This window comes from Typopeltis vanoorti, chromosome 7 (assembly GCF_054136105.1).
Source record: "Typopeltis vanoorti isolate ZY-2024b chromosome 7, IOZ_Tvanoo_1.0, whole genome shotgun sequence".
Taxonomy (NCBI): Eukaryota; Metazoa; Arthropoda; class Arachnida; order Uropygi; family Thelyphonidae; genus Typopeltis; species Typopeltis vanoorti.
This window is the reverse complement of record NC_143555.1, coordinates 87,803,931-87,824,608: the sequence shown is the minus strand read 5'-3', so window position 1 is coordinate 87,824,608 and position 20,678 is coordinate 87,803,931.

Below are 20,678 nucleotides of genomic sequence, written 5' to 3'. Positions count from 1 at the left end.
TGAGAGGCTTTGTCGGTGAATGCTTTTCTTCGGAATTAGAGCGGTTCTGCTCGGTGGTGGGGGAGCCCGTCACTGAGTGGAACCAATGCTGAGATATGGACGGTCTTTCGCCCACTATGGAGTGGCCTAGTTCACCTCTTTTTGAGAGGTGAACTCTCAAAAAATCGTCCGATTTTTTGAGAGTTCACCTTTACTTAAACAGTCGGTGATTGATTCATTCAATCCATGGAGGGTAATGAATGGCAATGCTGTATCCAATGAAGTCCTAACTGAGGCTCGGCTATTGCTGTTACCCTCTTGCCATGATCAGAGCTTTAATAGCTCAATAACACCTTATCCCTACACTGTCCTCTACAGATAAAGAGGAAGATGAAAAGCAGCCCCTTTAAGGCAGTCCTTATAAGGATAAGATGTTAATTATTAGAAGTTTGTTTCCAGCGAGTGTGGAAAAAACATCGAATCTGAGCATTTGCAAGTTCGTTAAGTGAATTACACATATTGCATTTGTTGCAAGCGAATTGATTAGCCTAACCGCTCTTTATTCTATGGGATAAAATGTAATTATAGGCGAATATGCAGATGTATTAATTCTTTGCATCGGACTATATATATATATATATATATATATATCCTTAAAAGTTCATTTATTGGTTGAAATTAAATATTATGACTTGATATGATATCATAGCGTGTTGTTTCAATTAAGCTAAAATTCAGTACTACACTAAGTCATTATCTACATTTCATATTGAAAGTTACTGAAGTTTGGAAGTACAGTTATTCTTTTTGTTCTCGATCGTTTCGTATCTCCATAAACATGATGTTAGTTTACGTCATAAGCCAAACTCTTTCGGTTCATTACATCAGATGAATCCAAGCGTGGATTAGATAGAAAGATGATCGATCCAGGGACAACGAATAACGTAACGCACAGTTTTAATGTGGAGTTGTCGAGTAAGTTCGTATGATGTTTTCATTTCTTTTATGGGCTGCTTCTACGGCATATATTTTGATGGCTGTCGTTGGGCCATTAAACAGCTACCTGTTCTTTTACCAACCATTAATGACTTACACGCAAATATCTTTCCATTTCCTATTACAAATACTAACAACAATCTACCTAATAAAGAAAAGGCTAGTTAATGTAATGTACTGAAATCAGTTAATGTTCTGGCAGGTTCAGCCATAACATTAACTGAAATCAATATGGAAGTTCAGAGTTCAAGGCTAGTATCGTACAGATACCAGAGATAAGGGAATGAAGTTCTGCAAAAAACGCGTTGCTCTATTGAATTCCTTGATGGATTTCCTAGAAGATCTATAAGTCAACTATTTGTATAGGTCATTAGTAGATAATATTCTTATTTGAAAAAAAGAAAAAAAAAAGAAAAAAGAATTTCTTTTTATATTGGGTTGTAAATAAGTCGTGATAATACTTTAAAGAACAAAATAAAGTTTATAGTTATCAATAATTTTGATAGTATTGATTATACAATAAAGCAGTCTTTGTTTGGTGCACCAAGAATTCGAAGTAGAACCCCGTAGTAGTAGAACTCTGTTTCTATAGCAACAATAGTTTCTACTTGTGTAAAGGTATCGGCGCTTGTTTCTACATAGATACATATGATGCTTTTGTATCAAAGTGCTTTCTTACGGTAATTAGCTTAAGTAATTAGGTATGTAAAAAAAAACAAGTACTTTACATTGTAATTGCTTCATGAATACCATTCTTAAGTATCGGGATTAGCGAGAGGAGGATCGGGTTTTAGGTCTATAAAATTTTACTAATTTTTACATTTACGACTTCTACTACTACTACCATCGAACAACTTTCAATAACCACTTAATTTAAGGAAATCCTCCACAATTAGCAAAAATAGGCTCGATAATCTTCTTTAAGGCTTTGTTTTTCTTTCGAAAATTCAGGCGATACAAACTCTATTAATTTTTAATTATTTTCGTTGATATAACCTGAGGTAATTTCGTTAAAGAGCTCTGAGATTTTATTTTTTAAATGCGCATTTATTGCACATCATCTCGTCTCTACTAAAGACTTTCGAGAAAAAATCTTACGTAGAGTTAATCAGGATGGAATTGTCTGCAATACGACAGACAGCAATGGAGTTGATAGCAAAGCACGCAATTTGAGTTGTCGACGCTACAAAACAAAAATGAAATTGGTATTCCGTAATCGTCATATTAACTTAGCAATCAAATGTTTAAGGGGCTCTTAATGATATCACAGACTTATATGACAACTTGTCGTCAAATGCACTTATGATTTCTAGTAAGTGTACAGTTAATTAAAAGCAAGTCATTGTGTGTTCGCTAATTAATGGTAAACACATTCTGGTTGATACAGCCTATACTATAGTAAGTAAGTAAATAAATACTATAGTCAGTACATCTGACTTGAGCAAAGTAGCCACTTTTCTCAAGTCAGAAAGCCTTGCTAAGTTGAAGTGTACATTAAAATAAACAATGATTATAATAAATAATGATGTAGTTAGATCTGAAGATCTGTTATCAAGTAAGTAGTTCTAGCCATTTTGTAGTTATCGTCAAAGTAATGCTTTAGTATAACTGCATTGATATTAGATGTTCATACTTAATGTGCTGTAATTCCGGTGCGCATAGAATTGGCATAATCTCTTTGTTCCCAGAGGTTCAAATATTATAATACAATGATATTAATCTGTTTATAATATCATATATATAAATCGTTTTATTGTTTTCAGAAGTCTTTAATACCGCGCGGTTAGCCTAGTGGCTTTGCGCTTCGCAACCATATGCCTGGGGAAGGAGTGTCCCAGGTTCGATTCCCGTTGTAGACGTGAGGAATTTGAGGATCTTCCTTAGGCATAGCCGAGTTAGCCGGTCTTCGGCGCGGTCAGTAGGGTTTTTTCCGCCAGTTTATCTGGCGTTTTTCATCCCGCAAACAGGCAAACCGGCCCCGTGAACATACGCCTCTACAGTCAAAAATATATCCCCCCCCCCCCAGCGGCAGACCAGGCGACGGGTCGGTTGGGAGTAGTACTAACAAGAAGTCGCATCTAAAAGTAACACGCGGACTCTGCATAGGAAGCGGGAATAACGCGTAGAAGAAGAAGTTTGCACAAGTCTTAAGCGTATTTAGCTTGATTGATATTATCTGGAGTTATCCTTTTAGGCTGTTTTTATAGGAGGGTATCCCAGTTAAAATCAGAATAAATTCCACGGTGTCGACTTGTTTCATTCTGTATATTGGTGATAAATTTACTGACGGATATATTTGTATGTAGGAGGTTGACTCAGTTGGCTCGCTCATTTAATTTCTGAATATTATTCAGTTTTTCCTGATGCCACTGGTTGACTAGATTAATGTCTTGTTGCCTGCTTGGTATGTTTTATGTCGTCAATGTGTTTATGACAGTTGTATCATCTGCATATTGGACAAACTTGCCTATGAAATGTAGCTGATTAATATCATGTATATAGATATTGAAGAGAAGAGGAGAGACAACAGCTCCCTGTAGAAATCCCGGGTGGCCAATAATTCTCTACTACTGACAGATGCATTTATTTTTGTTTTGTTTTGTTTTGGTGATAATTTGTAATCAATGTGTCAGAGGCCCAAGTATTCCATTATGTCTTATCGTTTCTAGAAGAGTTATATATTTGAGTTAGCAAATGCTTTTGGCAGGTCATATTCTGCTAAAAACTATATTGTATTATATTTTTGGAATAATATGAAATATATGGCAAGTTGTCAAGAACGCTCATCTCCATAATTTGATTTGTAACTGGTGCGATAGTATATATATATATATATTTATTTATTTCTCCTTGTTCGTATGGCTTTGGAAGTACACTTCCGCATATCCTTAATTAGATGGCGAGTTTGTTTTATATCATTTTCTGGACAAGTTAATTTGTTTCTATAGTTTTATTTTTTATCTGCACTGTAATTTTTTTTTCCTATTTATTATTCATCTTTTAAAAGCTTCGTTGCTTGGGTATCGTTTGAATAGTTTAGATGACGTGTTGATAAATCTGCTAATGCCATCTATTTGTTTCTTCCAGTCAATTTTTTTCCCTTCTTATTCCTTGATGAATTTCTTCATCGTTTACTATTCTTCAAACTGTTTTTCGGATTTGGAACATTTCCAGCATTATATTCTATGTCCATGAAGTAATGATTTCCGAATTTACATTTTGCGATTTTTACTTTCCAGTTATTTGACAAATAAATAACTAAAATCCGTGTGATGATACAGCGTTCGCCTTTTATACGGGAGTTCACAATGCCATCTAGTACCCTAAATTTTATCCGGGCTCCGGAACCGGCAGAGGCTGACGAATCAGACCGATGGCTGGGTCAGTATACCTGACTGTAATCCGTGTGTGTCCTCGGACCGGTTTGCGGGATGAAAAACACCAGATAAACTGGCAGAAAAAACCTGCTGTCCACGCCCAAGACTGGCTAACTTGGCTATGGCTGAGGAAGGTCCTTGAGCTCCTCACGTCGTTGACGGGAATCGAACCTAGGACACTCCTTCCCCAGGCATATGGTTTTGAAGCGCAAAGCCACTAGGCTAACCGCGCGGACAGTTATTTGATGATTCTCGTTTATTACACAAAAACTGTGTTAATATTTGTAACTATTTCTTACATAAAGAGTGAAATTATTGATGTATTAGGTTATACATAGAGAGCACTTCTAAATTTCGTCAGTGCTATTGAAATAATAATAATAATAATGTATTTAAAATCACATTATGATTAAGAAAATCAAAATGCCACAATATTGCACTAGTTGAGCATCCCTTCTAGAGAATTTGCAAAGGGATATCAAATGCTATTTAAGTCATTTCTTTTCCTCTTTTAAAGAGAATTATGACGACAAGTCTCTACCTGTTTGTTTTCTTTTCTAAGAAGATAGAAGAATTTCTTCAGCGCGTGCGTTTGTCGTTACGATAGATTTATTATCTTCGTGCGGTATGAAAGAACTCTCCATTTTCACTCGTAAGAAGAAAAATATGTTCTGCCTATGTAAGAAATACTTTGCGAGAAAAGATAAAGAACATCGTCTTGTATCAAAACCACGTTCCTCAAGTTATTTAAAAGCTCCAGAAAGCCATAAAATACCACAAAACTAAAAGATAAAGTATAGCGCAAACATATTTTTGCAGTTCCAGCTAGCGTGTCACGTCATTAAATCCTATGTAGGATTTCCTCTCTGAGAACGAAAGTGATACGCTTACCTCATGGAACGGTTTCTGTTTTACAAACAACTTACTTTTGTTTTCCCAACAACACCCAATGATTATTATAAAAGTTTTGCATTTCACTCTGTCTTTTCGTTTTCCCTCCAGTTTTTTTATATTTATAAAATATGACAAGAAAGTATTTATATCGCACCCTTTATTTATATAACATAAATCATTAAGAGAATCTATATTAACATTTTCTCCTTCTTATAGGATAAACATTTATATATTTATTTCTAGTTGCTCATGCAAGAGAGCAGATAAATTTGAATGAATTTAAAAAAAATAATAATACAAGATAATGATTTTAATGGATGAATTAGTAATAAAAAACGAGTGTGAGAATACTCGTAAGTTAGTAATAAATCAGTTTTTTGAATAATAAATTAATATGATGCTCGAGATAGCAACAAAATGATATATTTTTTTTTTTTAAATTTAGCAAAAAAATCCTAATAATTCTAAATTTCTATAATCTTAAACCATTAAATTAATTTCTAATTTCTTTAATTTCTAATTATATTATAAATTAAAGGAATTCATTTTTACTGCTTGGATTCTCTTCATCTTGTATTCGAACTGATTTAGTAAGTGTAGAAGTAGCGATTAAAATTTCTTAATTAATGCTTGTGTACTCATAATTCGTTTTTTTAATCAACTTCACACACAAGGGATATATAAACCTATAAAATGAGAGTGCCACAACTAGGCAAGTGATTAGAGAAAAGAAATAAGAGCTGGAGGTTGTATGCGTTAGGTAAAACTGATCTAATGGACTCAGTTATAAACGTCTCAGGAATGAATGAAGTTTGTTAGAAGTCGGTTTGCTGAATCTGGAGCTGAATGTTACATGAATGTTGACCAGCAGTTAACCTTGATCGTACATGATTAGAAGGAATTGAAAATAGTGGTAGTTGGTTAGCTAAGCGATGTCTATGGGAATATAGAAAAGACATTTCTCCTAAACAGCGTGTTTAGGAGAAATTTTTTGCAAGGGATCAGTGACAGAAGAGTCTTCTATGAGGAAAAGAGACTTTTTTGCAGTATTATGAGGGATTTTCCCGTTACTGTTACACACCCCCATACGTGTGACTTGGTTGGTTATGGGAATACACACCTGAGAAACGTTAGTTACGTAAGTTAAATCCTTCTTCTACTTCAATTATTAGACGTTTTCCTGTTCCAGCTTCACTCGTCTTTTCATCTTGTCTTCCTCTCTCTCTCTCTCTCTCTCTCTCTCTCTCTCTCTCTCTCTCTCTCTTTCTCTTTGGCCTATATCTCTCAATCTCTTTTGGCAGTTGATGATATCTTTCCATTCTAAACAGATGTTCTATTTCTGTCTATATTCCTTGATCTTTTCATTTATGTTACAAATATCTAGTTCTTTTTTGATGTCTTCATTTCTTGTGTAACTTAAATATAACTTCAGTATTATGACTTTTTTAAATAAAATGTTTAATGCAGGGTAGTGTGGATATATTTGAATATAGAGATTAAATATGAACGAACAAGGAAATTTCTATGTTCAGAAAGAACAGAAAACAATCATCGCCAGCTAATTTTATTTAGAAAATCTGATCAGTGTCCCTTCGGAATTACGAATCTGTGCAAAATTGTTCGCAGTTTAAAAGTAAAGAAAATAAGTAAAGAAATGATTAAGAGTCATGAAAAGTGGCATCCACACCTACCTCTAGTTCATGTCCAGTTTACATTTAAATAAAATTCAATTTTAAAAATTTTTAGTAAACATTCAAAATCAGAATGCGACCAATGGTGATCTAAAAACGTTTCCACTCACAGAAGGTTCAAAACACAGATGAGTTCTGCACTATGGTGAGTAAGTTCATCTACGTTTTCCTGGATGAATAACCTAACGAAGGGTATTGTTGCGAAGGGTGTACAAACCTATAAAGGCAGAAATGAAAGAGTAATTGATATATTGACCCTGAAGTAGAACTAATAGGGATAGCTGACATCTCTAGTATACACATGAAAATAACTGAAGTTATCTGATTTAAATTATTACTTAAATGTTTGAAAACATTACTGAAGTAAGAAAAAATTACGAAGAATCTGAATATCGGGTTTTGTCAAAGCACATCAAAACACTTCAAAATAACTAGAATAATTGTGAAACATGCATGTAGTCAGACAAATCCTATAGCTGTCCATTACATGAATAAGTATACAATATATGAAAGTAAAGATTGCTCGTGTTTTTCCAAAACAAAAGTAAGAATTATATCTAAAATAACGAAATGAATTTGTACCTATGAGATTATAGGCCACTGTGTTATTGTCGCATTAAGGAAAGAAAAAATTTTAACCGTCACATTGTATCTATCTCTGTTATTCCGCAAATCCCAGTTATCCTGAGTAGTCTCCAGTTTTTGGCCATCACACACACTATTTATGGTCATTAGGAACTAATCTGTCATTTAACTGATTCTTCTACAAGCTATTTGAGTCTTACCAGAGATTGATAACACGTTTGGACTAACATTACGGATTGGACAAAATTAATGATAGCTTAAGGCGATAAAAAGCTTAACTTTAATCTTCCCACCTCACGACTGACAAAACATTGTAGCGATCCAGTTGGCCTTAGCCAGCGAAGGGTATAGCTTCGCTCTGATTCACTGTCCATAGGAGAAGATTAAGTAAGAAATTCTGTTAGGAAAAATTAATCTCAGCGGACGGCAAGAAAGATATGTTACTGATTACCAAAGTAATCATGCTGCAACTCTAACAGTATAGTCAACTGTTTAGTAGATAACAGAGGATAGTTAACGAGTAATTCCGCTGTATGGTAACGGCACGTGAAGGATTATTTGGAAATATCAATAAAAGGTCACCATGGCAGAAGTTTGTCAGTCACGATTTCTCCAGAAAAGCATTGTCATTGCTCTGTAATTATTTTTCGATCTTCCTCTCATCTTCCGGCTCGTCTTTGAGTAATAGTGTTTATTGTGCTATGTTCCATGACGCTCTTCAATTGTGCATTTAATACGCTGAGTTTTCTAAAACAATTATAACTTCAGCCTTCAAACCTAACGATGAATCAGCACTGAGCCTGCTAGTTCACTGTTATAATGCGAGCTCCAGTTAGGTGCAGGGAAATCTACTATATTTTAGTGTACTTTTTGATTCATTCAAGTGTGTTTTTCTTTTCTTTTCTTTTTTTTTTTTGTTCTTTCATTCTTTATTTTTATTTACAGCTCATCTATATAATTTGTCTAGAATACGAGCTGGAATACCGGAGCTTTGTGTGATTCATCGAGAAGTCTTTTTTTAGAATACTCGTTCAATTCTATTCAGATGGGATTATAACCTTTCATTATTTTAAAATCATAAAACAAAATCTAGAAATAATCAATATAGTAATAGAAGTAAAGGGTAGATTTCTATTGCTAGCCAGTAATTAAAGTAACTAAAGTATTAGTTTATTTTAGGAAACCAAAATTTCAAATGCCCTAATTCTCTATATGTGGTAGTGCCTATGAGGATTAGGAATACCGCCGATACCGTATATATTCAAATTTTAATATTATTGTTAGCACAGTTAACTGTGTGAACAATATATAAATGAGTCGTGTAAATTCATTTTCAAATGTTGCTTATTTACCACAAACTAATAATCAGCGTATACTACAGCGTATGTCTACTGTTTAATTTTTATTATTTACCCCCCCCCCACACACACACACCCCACCCCCCTCAGTCATCACTACTTTAGTTTGTGCATATAATATCCACTGCTGTCTGTTATTCTTTGAAGTATTAGTAACTCGACCTGACTATTCACCTTCTTACGACCTTAGATTGAAAGCATAAGGCCCGATAAATCAATTTTTGTTTTCCTTTCAATATTTATTTGTATTTATTATTTTACGTGAAGCTGCTACAACCGATGGATTACATTAAATTTAATGCAATCCATCAACTCCTTGACATTATTTTTGTATGAAATGAGACATTTCAAAGGATGAACGGGTTTTTTGAAGCTACAGGAAGTCATCTACTAGCAAGACAAGTACAGAAAAAAGATTAGTTTGAGAAAGCAGATAAATCATTATATTTTATTTTATTTTTAATTTCAGCTTGCTTTACAAATAATAGGGATATTTCTAAACAAACTAGATTGTAATTAGTTAAATACGGCTTACTGGAGTAAAAACTCTATATTACATTAACTGGATAAATTATTATAATACAAAATTGTATAAAACTAACTCTGTCAATTTACGAGTAGATTTTTTAATAGTTTAACTAAATCATTTGGTTTCATCTTATTTAAATACTCTATAAGACACTTTGCAATAAATCTTCGAGCCAATATTGTACAGTAAATATAAAAATAATATAATCTAGATAAAAAAAATTATCAAGCAAACACGTTTTGTTTGTTTTAGAAAATGCATATTCATTTTAATCGTTTGTAACTTACTCGACAACGAAACAATAGGCATTGTTATTAGTTGCAAAGTTTTAGTCTTGGCGTAATCAGCAGAGTCTGTTCAGCTAAAGGTATCTTTTGGCACAAGAGGCAAGTGTTGTTCTCTTTGAGATACTCGCCTCTTTGTGTGTGTGTGTGTGTGTGTGTGTGTGTGTGTGTGTGTGTGTGTGTGTGTGTGTGTGTGTGTGTGTGTGTGTGTGTGTGTGTGTGTGTGTGTGTGTGTCTGTGTGTGTGTGTGTGTGTGTGTGTGTCTAGCAAGTAAAAGATATTCTGCGCTTGCTAAGTGTTTACAGATATATGTTTTTAATCGTTTTAATGGAACATGTGCACTAGATATATTAAAGTAAGCTTGATTTACGACTCATTGGTCTTAGCTGAAGCATATATTACACGATTAAAGTTCCCAGGAACAGTTGCAGTAAGTTGCATAGATAAAAAATATTTAAAATAATTATTAATTAAAAATGTTTTGCCTAAAGGTCTCGATTTTGACTTGTCTCCTCGACGTATATATACCTTACCTACAAATCATAATAAATGTAGAAAAACGTATCAAAGAATTACGTACAGATGAAGCTAAACATTACATTTTGAGATTTCCCTAACTTTATACAAAGCAAATCCATTCCCTTTAAATATACTCTTGTCAGACGTACAAGTTCTTTGGTCCCTACGCCAAACCACCAATATTTTCATCACGAAGGGCGATAAAGGTAGTCACTGTTGTCATGAAAACCACTGAGTATATCTTGTCATTGTAATATTTTTTAAAAAATTTTCTATAGAAATATTAAATAATTATTCCTTGTATGCAACTATTCACATAAGTCTTCAATAATAGCGAAATATAAATCGGATTATACATTCTGTCTTGCTGTCTCCGGATTCTACATCCCTTACGGTATATTTTTAATTGTGGGGACTTCCGTTTGTTTATCCTTTTTGACTGCTTGGAATTCTTTGTAGCCTGCTTCCCCATCTTGAGATATCTCTGAAGTGGAGGGTGATTTGGATTGTTGTTGAGTACCTTGGGCATTTACAGCTGGAGTCCTGGAGCAGTGACATTGAAGCATCTGTAGAAGAGACACAATGGCAAACATTGTGGCTGTGAGATAGAAGACGCAATTTTCCATTGATATTCCTGAAAACTGAGCTTGCATGAACGAAGTCAACAGTGTGAAAGGGACGGGCTGCTCTTCTATGAACACATTCTCCTCCCCTATTTGTGAAGCTCTTCTTTGATGATTGCACTTTTACCATAACTGCGTGATCACTTTGTCTAATAGTCTTCTGTAAGAGAAGGAACGTCTATGAGCCAAATAGTTCTCCTGTGGATAGTTCAAGAATTTTTAGAGAAGTTAGGTGCTCCACTTCAAATATATGAGCAGTGCTCAATTAATAGGTGGATTTAGGTTTTGTTTAATATTAGAAGCTAATTGGGTGTTAAATATCACTTGAACGAAAGGAAATCCAAGTTTCTTGGATGCTGAGGATATCAATATTTTGATGATTATTTGAATAATTTGAATGATCTTCACGTGACTGAACAGTGCGATTTCAGCTAGAAATCTCAGTGACGTTTTGCAATTGAAAAGAAACATTTAATCAATGAAGATAAATCCAAAATACTGAATCTAGACGTAGAAAAATCGGGTTTACATTGCATTTTCGCCTAATTAGAATCAATAGATTCTGTTTGCAGATGCAGATTTAAATTCTCTTAGAGAAAGTCTAACAGCGCTTCTATTATGAGAGTTTAATTAAACCCTTTCCTTTAATTTCCAGAATGTTTGATGGTGCACAAAGACGACAAACGTTAGGGCAGCGAAGAATGAATATACAGAATGTAATAAATAACTGTTGAAGAGCGGAAGCAATCACCGATATGCAATTTCATACTATATACCGCTTGTGATCAGGTGCTGAGAAATCCATAATTAGTCAGCAGGAATTTCCTTATGGAATTTTTACTCGCATATTCTTCATTTACGTGAGTAAACACGGATATAGACATAAAGTTACTGAACCAAAATACCGTTAATGTTGTAGTGACTTCTTGGTACAACATGTTGTAATGCTTTTAGAACCCTCCACAGTTTTTCCCTCCCTTCTAGACTTTAAAAACTATTTACTATGCACTGTGTCTATCTCTCAATGCTATTACCTGAACATTTAATACTCCTTGTAGAAAGCTCAATGCATGTTGTGCATGTCCGACCATTGTTTTCATCAGTGCAGAAAGTAACAACACATTTTTGCTCTTGAGTTACATACGCAGGGGGCAGGACATATATGGCGCAGAGGGTGAAGCTCGACGCTTTTCATATTCCCTGTTGTCTGTTTCGGGAGCAGTGATGGGAGAGATTTGTGAGCTATTTTAGCTCGCCCTGAGTGGGAAGAAGTGGTTATTCGTCGTTGGGTGTTAGGATGGCTTTCGGTCTTTTATGTTTCCAGTAGTCATTACCGTCATAGTTTCCGGCTTGTTGTATCAGTTGGTTTGGATGGATAGATGTCATCATAAAGAATTTTTCTGCTAAGGAGCGTAGTAGTGGAGAGATGTAGGGAATAGTTATGTCCCGGTGGATCTGGGCGTTCCTGATGAACCACGGGGCGTCCAGAATCATTCGCAGGCATTTGTTCTGTAGTCTTTGTAGCTTGAGGATGTTTGTCTTGGAGGTATGGCTCCAGGCTGGGGAGGAGTATATGACTGTGGAACGGATCACTGTCTTGTACAGTACTATTTTATTTGTTGAGCTTAGTTTGCTGTGTCTGTTGATCAAGGGGTATAGCTGGGCGATAACTTTTGAAGCTTTGGTGCATATGCTCTTGATGTGGCTGTTGAAGCATAATTGCTTATCGAGAAGTATTCCGATGTATTTTGCTTCAGTTTTCCAGGGAATTTTAGAGTTGAACAGGGTGATGTCTCCTTTGGGGGATGCTCGTCTTCTTGTGAAGAGTATCGTTGTACTTTTCTGGGGGTTTAATTGTAGTCGCCAGTCTTTAAACCGTTTTTCTAGAATCAGGATGGTGTCTTGTAGTTTTTTGGTGACGAGAAGTTGTTGACGAGATCTGGCTAGAATAGCCGTGTCATCAGCATAAAGGGCGATGGTGGATGTGAGAGGATTTTGAGGGATGTCTGCCATATAGATGTTGAACAAGATCGGGGTTAGCAGTAATCCTTGAGGAACTCCAGCGAGGATTTTCCGTTGGGTTGAGACTGTTTCATTGATTTTGACTTGCATCCTCCTGTTGGAGAGGTATGATTTGATCAGGTGTATCATGTTTAGTGGAAGGTTAGCGATGATAAGTTTGAAGAGGAGGCTTTGGTGCCAGACCTTATCGAAGGCATTTGAGATGTCTAGGAAGACAGCTCCAGTGTGTTGATTCCAATTGAATCCTGTGGTGATGTATTCTACCAGTCTATGGATTTGATGGGTGGTGCTGTGATTTTGACGGAAGTCGAATTGTTCTTCTGGAATGATATTTAATTGGTTGACATGATCTTGGAGTCTGATGAGGATGCTTTTCTCAGCTATTTTCCCTAAATTCGATAGCAGGCTGATGGGACGGTAATTTTCAGGCAAGTGTGGGTCTGTGCCTGGTTTGTGAATTGGGATGATGTCAGCTATTTTCCATGACTGGGGGGAAGTGCTGCCACTTGAGGATGGAGTTTATGATGTTTGCCAGATGTGCTATGGCTTTGCGTGGTAGTGCCTTGATGACTTGGTTAGTGATGCCATCCGGACCTGGGGCTTTTTTGATCTTGAGATGGTTGATGATGCCGATTATTTCGGTAGGTGAGGTAAGCATTATAGGACTTGGATTGACATCGGGACGATTTACTGTGAACCTGACTTTATGATGGATCTTGTATACGTGGCTGATGTTTAGGTCATATGCAGGACTGCATTGTTTCTCTAGGTTTCTTGCTATGGCTTCGGCTTTGTCAGCATCTGTGTATGCAAGGTGCTGTTCTGCTTGCAGAGGGGGGAGGGATTTGCGCTTGATCCTGAGGTTGTTTAGGAATTTCCATATAGAATGATCTGCTGTAGAGATGGAGGTGAGCTTGTTGTCCTATTGTTGGTTCCTATGGTTCTGAAGAGCTTCTCGGACAGATTTGTTTAATCTGTTGAGGGCTGTTTTGTCCTGGGGAGCACGAGTGTTGTGATATCTTTTTCTTTGTCTGTTTTTTTTCCCTTATTAAGTCCATGATTTCTTCCGGGAGACAATTTTGTTTGTGGGTAATCGTGGATACTGTGGCTGCTGTTATGGCTTTATTGATTTGATTGGTGAGGTTCTTTATTGCCGTGTCTATTTCTTCCTTGGCTTTTATATGGGGAACCGGACCAATGTGTTCTGGTAGCACTTTCTTGAGTTTCTCCCAGATGATGGAGGTTTGGGGGGAGGTGATTGATCTTTGTTCCCTAAGTGAAGTAGGATTGGGTTGTGGTCTGATGATAATTCGTTCAGTGCTTGAATGCTGTGCTGGTATTTGATGTTGTGTAGAATGGCGATGTCTAGAATGTCAGCTGTGCCAGTTGGGCTGTGGTGGGTTGGTTCACTGGGTCCTGTTACGACAGCCTTGTTTAATCCTGTGTAGCTGAAGAGGATACGGCCATTTTTATTTGTGGTTCTGCTGTTCCATGAGGGATGTTTGGAGTTTAAGTCCCCAGCGACGATGATGAATTCATTTGTGCCTAGTACAGCATCCAAGTCAGAAAATAGCAGGGTCTTAGCAGGGGAGTTGTAGGCGGCGTAGATTTTAAGTCTTCCAGTTGAATTTGTGTGGACTTCGACACCGGTGAGTTCTAGGTTGGAGGTTGGGGGGGGGGTGAGTATTCCATTGTGCCTGATGCAGTTCCTGATAAATATGGCTGTACCACCACATCTGTAGTCCAGTCGGTCGTTTCTGTATAGTGTGTAGCCTCTCAGTTTTGGATTGTCTGCAGGTCTTAGATGAGTTTCATTAATTAGGATGACGTCAGGGTTGTATCTGTGAGAGAATTCTTGAAGTTTTAGAGTCTTGTTTTTTAGGCCATTGGCGTTTCAAGCGGCGATCTGTAGTGAGTCTGGCATTAATCTAGTTTTATTCATTAACAAGCATTGATAATATGGTTTGGGTTTCTTTTAGAAATCTTTTTGTGGAGTTTGGTGAAGGGTTTGACTTACTGAAGTCTTGAAGCATGTTTGCCAATGAGGCTGTGATGACTGTTGTCATGTTTGGAAGAATTTGGTCCTGCTGGATATATTTGGATGAGCGGGAAACTTCGGCATATGTCCTGCTTCGAAGGTAACTTTCCAGACGGTTGGTATTTTCCACTTGTGAGAGCTGGTATTTTGTTGTCTTTTGTTGCGTGTCAGGCAACTGGGGAGCAGTCAACTCAGGTGCCTGTGGGCAGGGTTCAGAGATCTGTTTCCTTTTGTTGTCTGTTTTATTCTTAGGGTAGTGACTACAGCCTCTGTAGTTTGCCGGGTGGGGGCCCCCGCAGTTCGACTTACATACACATCCCAATCATGGCTTCTATTTACTGTTTATGTGTAAAATTTTATGGTGGCTGCTATTACGATTGAATTACTTGTTTAACACATCTACTAATAAAGGGTATGCTATAGACATTTGCCAGCACGTACTAAAATACATTTGAATATATCATAAACGAAATCCTTTAGAAAATTTAAAGAATTTGATTGTACAAGAAGCATCATAATCTTAGTATTTACACAATGCTAGCTGCATTTTAGTTCTTAAATAATTCAATATTTTAAAATGTAATATTTTGTAAGAATTTAACTTAAAACTACGGAAAGCATTACATTTTGAACTTTAATGAAAAAGAGCAGAACCAAAATTGGTGAACGAACACTTCTTTGAATCAACTGTGAACACACTGTTTTGCAGTTATTAAAGAAAGATGGGCAAGAAGGGATTTTTTTATTTAATAGGTGGAAAGAAACTTTTCAGGAAAGATGAATAATTCTTATAAACCAAATTAAGTAGCTTTCCTCTTTGTCTGAAATAAGATGTATTTTTTCTTCTGGAGGACTATAAAACAAATCGTGCGCGAAAGAACAACAAATGTTAAGACTTCAAAATAGAAACTAAGCGGTTTTCAATGGAAATTCATCTGTAGTTTATTTTTGAATGTAAGGGGCAAAGACTATAAAGGTAAAATCTGAATCTATCGCAATACAAGATATTTTGAAGACCTCTTAAGGTTGCTACAATAGTAATTGTTTTAAATATTCACATACAAAAATGTTTTTTAGCTTCATGGAATATCCTACTGTTTTCATTGAGATTCAAATACTTATCTACTGGCTACTCTGTATATGTTTCTGATGATAATGGTTGTTTGTTTGTTAACTAAAAACGTAAAATATTAAATATATTTTAATTTTTTTAATTAAAATATTTTTATTAGTTCATAAAGAGAAGTGTGCATAAACATACACTATAATGGATTAACGTTCTACATCCTCTTGAAGAGTTAGATGCTGTTATTCTGATAAAAGATCAGATGGTTTTTCAGATAGAGAAACAAAAGAAGAGAATGCAGCATCTACATATATGTAAAATTATATAGATGCTTTTATAGCAGTACAAAAATAGGCAAAAAGGGATTATTATACAATATGCATGAATGAAAATTAAATTTAGCAATGCAGTATAAACAGAATTTAGCAATACATATAAACAGAATTACTAGAAAGTACACAAATAGGTAAGATGCTACAGCACTACATGATTATTCGAAAAATAAAGTAGTAAATAAGATGCATACACAAAATGTATGTTAAGATACAGCATCTACATATAAACAAAATTACTGCAGAGGTTTCATCAGTATATAAATAGATAGCTATAGGTTAACATATTATTATTATTATTATTATTATTATTATTATTATTATTATTATTATTATTATTATTATTATTATTATTGTTCCGGGAAACTCCAAGGAGTCGACAGACTCATCGAGGGAGGCTCTAACATCATGTCTGGAACAACTATTCAACATTCACACAGTATCTATCATATCTTCCCTTGAACTCATTCATGGTCGTAGCACCCACAACAGGCTCTGGAAGCTTATTCCACTCATTCACCACTCTCCAAGTAAAAAACCTAGCTCTAACACCCTTGTCAACCACGCTCTTGCCCAGCTTCCATGCATGGCCCCTAGTTCTCCCACCACCAGTCATATTTTTAAAAATATCTTCTGGATCAATCTTATAAAAACCCTTCAGTAATTTGAATGTCTCAATCATATCACCCCTCCTTCGCCTATCGTCCAATTTCTGCAACCCACAAATCCTCAACCTATTCTCATAAGGTTCATTCCGCAGTCCTGCTATCATCTTGGTCACTCGTCTCTGGACCCTCTCCACTTCCTCCCAATCACGAAGAAACCCTGGTGCCCATAACTGGGCACAGAAGTCCAGATGGGGTCTTATCAAGGCTCGATACAGAGGAACAACAACTTGTTTGTCTCTGCATGTTAAAGTATTTTTCATAAGCCAAGTGATTTGGTGAGCTGTTTTAGTCACTTTTGCAATGTGCCCCCTAAACTTCAACTCCCTATCCACCAGCACTCCCAAATCCCTGGCCTCATCAATCTCCTGGAGTACGGTTCCACCAATGCGATATACTGCTGCTGTTCCTTTCACCCCAAAGTGAAAAGAACCTTACACTTTGTCACATTTTTCCTAGCCCAGTCCTCCAAACTATCCAAATCATCCTGTAAAATTTTGACATCCTGTGCACTCACAATTGCTCTACCCAACTTTGCATCATCAGCAAACAAGTGAACACTTCCTCTCAAATCCTTTCCAATATTATTGATGAACAAATTGAAAAGCAGTGGTAAAAGAACAGAGCCCTGTGGCACTCCACTAGTCACAAGACGTCTTTTTGACTCCACTCCTGAATAAACCACTCTCTGGTATCTCTCCTTCAACCACCCTCCTATCCATCTTACCAACCCTCTATCTATCCCCATCTGCTCCAGTTTACTGATTAGAGTTCCATGTGGTATCCTGTCAAAGGCCTTGGCAAGGTCCAGTAGTATCACTGTAAACCCATTACCCCTATCCAGTTCAGCCGTCACTGTGTTATAAAACGTGAGCAAGTTACTGAGGCATGATCTACCCTTCACAAAACCATGTTGTCTCCCATACAATATCCAATTTTCATCTATCCAGTCCTGTATTCTTTTCTTGACTAATTTCTCTAAGACCTTGACAATGATTCCTGATATGCTAATCGGTCGGTAATTTACAACACCAGTCTTGGAACCACATTTATGCAGTGGAACTATTTTCCCCTCCTTCCACCCGCTCGGGACTAACCCGGACCCGAGACTCAAATTAAACAAAATGGTCAAGGGTACTGACAATTCTTTAGCTGCTTCTCGTACTACACGAGCCGGGATACCATCCAATCCCACAGATGTATTGACATTGAGGTTATGCAATAGACTACTCATCTCCACTTCATTCACCACAAGTCCCGTATAATCTACTGGTTTATTCGTTTCTGCAATGTCACCACCTGGATGATATATTCTTGCAAAGTGCTCACTCAGTAACTCAGCTATCTCAACTGATTCAGTTACATCCCTACCATCGGCATTCTTTAAAATCATTCTGCCATGTACATTTTTCCTTTTACTTGCTACATATCTAAAAAATTGTTTAGGATTCTCTTTAGACTGCATGGCCAATGTGCTTTCGTAATCCTTTTTTGCTTTTCTTACCACACTCGTCACACTTCTGGCCTGCGCTTTATACCGTTCATGTGCTTGCCGGTCAACTTTCTCCTTAAATTCCCTCCATAGTTGTTTCTTTTTTTGCAGCTCAAGCTTAATGGTGTTATTCATCCATTTAACCCCTACTTGATTTATTATTCGGACTCTACGTATACAGTCAGCCATTGCTTCATGCAAGCACTTCCTAACTACCTCCCATGCACTATCAACTTCTAGTCCTTGCAGTTGTACCTGCCATGGCACTGAGCCAATCAAACTCCTAAGCTTGTCATACTTTCCCGCCCGATAATTCCACATGTACCCTGTCTTAATTGAAAATTCTACTCCTTTAGCCACCTCCCAAGTCAAGACCCTATGATCACTCTCACCGATTGGTGGCAATGTGGTCATATTTGTTACAGCCAAATCCTCAGATGTAATTACTAGGTCAAGCACTCTCTGACCCCTAGTATTTTCCATTACATGCTGTCGCAGATAGTTATCCCTTAATAACCGCATAAAATCCAATTCCTTCTTCCCGTGTGTCCTCTCCTCACTCCAATCAATGCGACCATAGTTGAAATCTCCCATAATAATCACCCTCCTTCCACTCATTTCTTCTATTTGCTTGTGCATACTGTCACCACCATCTTTTCCATCACCTGGTCTATAGCAGCACCCAATTGTATATTTAGTTCTGCTAGCCACAATCTCACACCAAATGGCCTCAAATGTGCTCTTTTCTCTATCCTGCAATTCAACTTCTATTCTCCTTGGCTGTAGCTCATCAGCTATCATCAACAATACTCCTCCCCCCATTTTATTCTCTCTGTCATTCCTGAACACACTATACCCATCACATTCAATCCCACTAGCTATATTATCTACAGTCAGCCATGTTTCACTAATACCAATAACCTGTGGACTGGAAGTGCCAACCATGGCCAAAAACTCTTCCTTCTTGTTTCTAATACTCCTAGTATCAGTGTACATGAATTTAAGACCCCCATTAGCCCCAACCCTACCTTGATGGCTTATATTAACTATCCCACTCTGGTTTGTTGTCCTTATTTGCTCTAGCATATTATATTCATTCTTACATTCAACTGCCTCCGTAACGACTGTATATCTACTCCCCCTCCTTAACAAATCTAGTTTCCCTGAATTTGCACATCCACTACATTCAGCAACACTCTCTCAAGTCTTCTTACACCATTACCATTCAAATGCAGGCCATCCATCTTATATAGATACTTTCGCCCATCAAACTCACTCCACACGTCCACAAATTCCACACCACTCGTCATACATAACCCACGCATAAAGTCGTTCACAATTATGGCCCTCCTTTTAAACATTTCACTGTCATACTGTGGCAAAAGACTAATCATTCTAACTCTCTCACTCTTTTCTTTTGCTACCTCAAACAATTCATTCAGGTCTTCTATCATTTCCATTTTATCTCCTTTCAAATCATTCGTACCTGCCACAACAATCATTTCTTTCACCCTTTCCTTTTGCTCTCTAATAGACTCAGTTACATCCTTTATGGTCGCACCAGGTTGGTACGATTTTGTCAAATCCTCTACTAACACACCTCGTACTAACGAGTCTCCATACAGCACTCTATCCTTCATTTTGTTCATGTTCACATTCATACGCCTATTTTTCCTGTCATACCTTTTATTACTGGTTGGTTCATTCAGTCGACTTTTGTTCATGCACTCTAGCTGCTGTTTTGCCCTATCTATCGCACCATTCAACAACGCGATCTCACTCAATGCATCAATCTCATCTTTTTTATTCTCTGAGAAACCATTAATACTATCATTCACACTTTCTACATTCACACTCTCATAATTCTCATGTACACCCTTGTCGTTTCTTGTCATATCGCTATTTTCTTCATTCTGAAGTTTGACAAAATTATCACACTCACGATCCGAAATACACTTCAATTCTTCATTCTCCCTACATTTTCTACACACATTCAATCCTTTATTATCATCTATCAACACTCCGACTGCACTTCGTAAAGCGTACATTTCACAGCTAGTACACTGACTCATTTTTTTTATACTACCGTTCTTTGATAAAGATGGCGAACCATCATTACTGGCCGCCATTTTCCTTCGTACAGGTGCCATAATTATTGCAACATGTTTTATCAAATAATAAGTTATAACACACCAAAAACACACAAATAGACGCACTAAAATACGCAA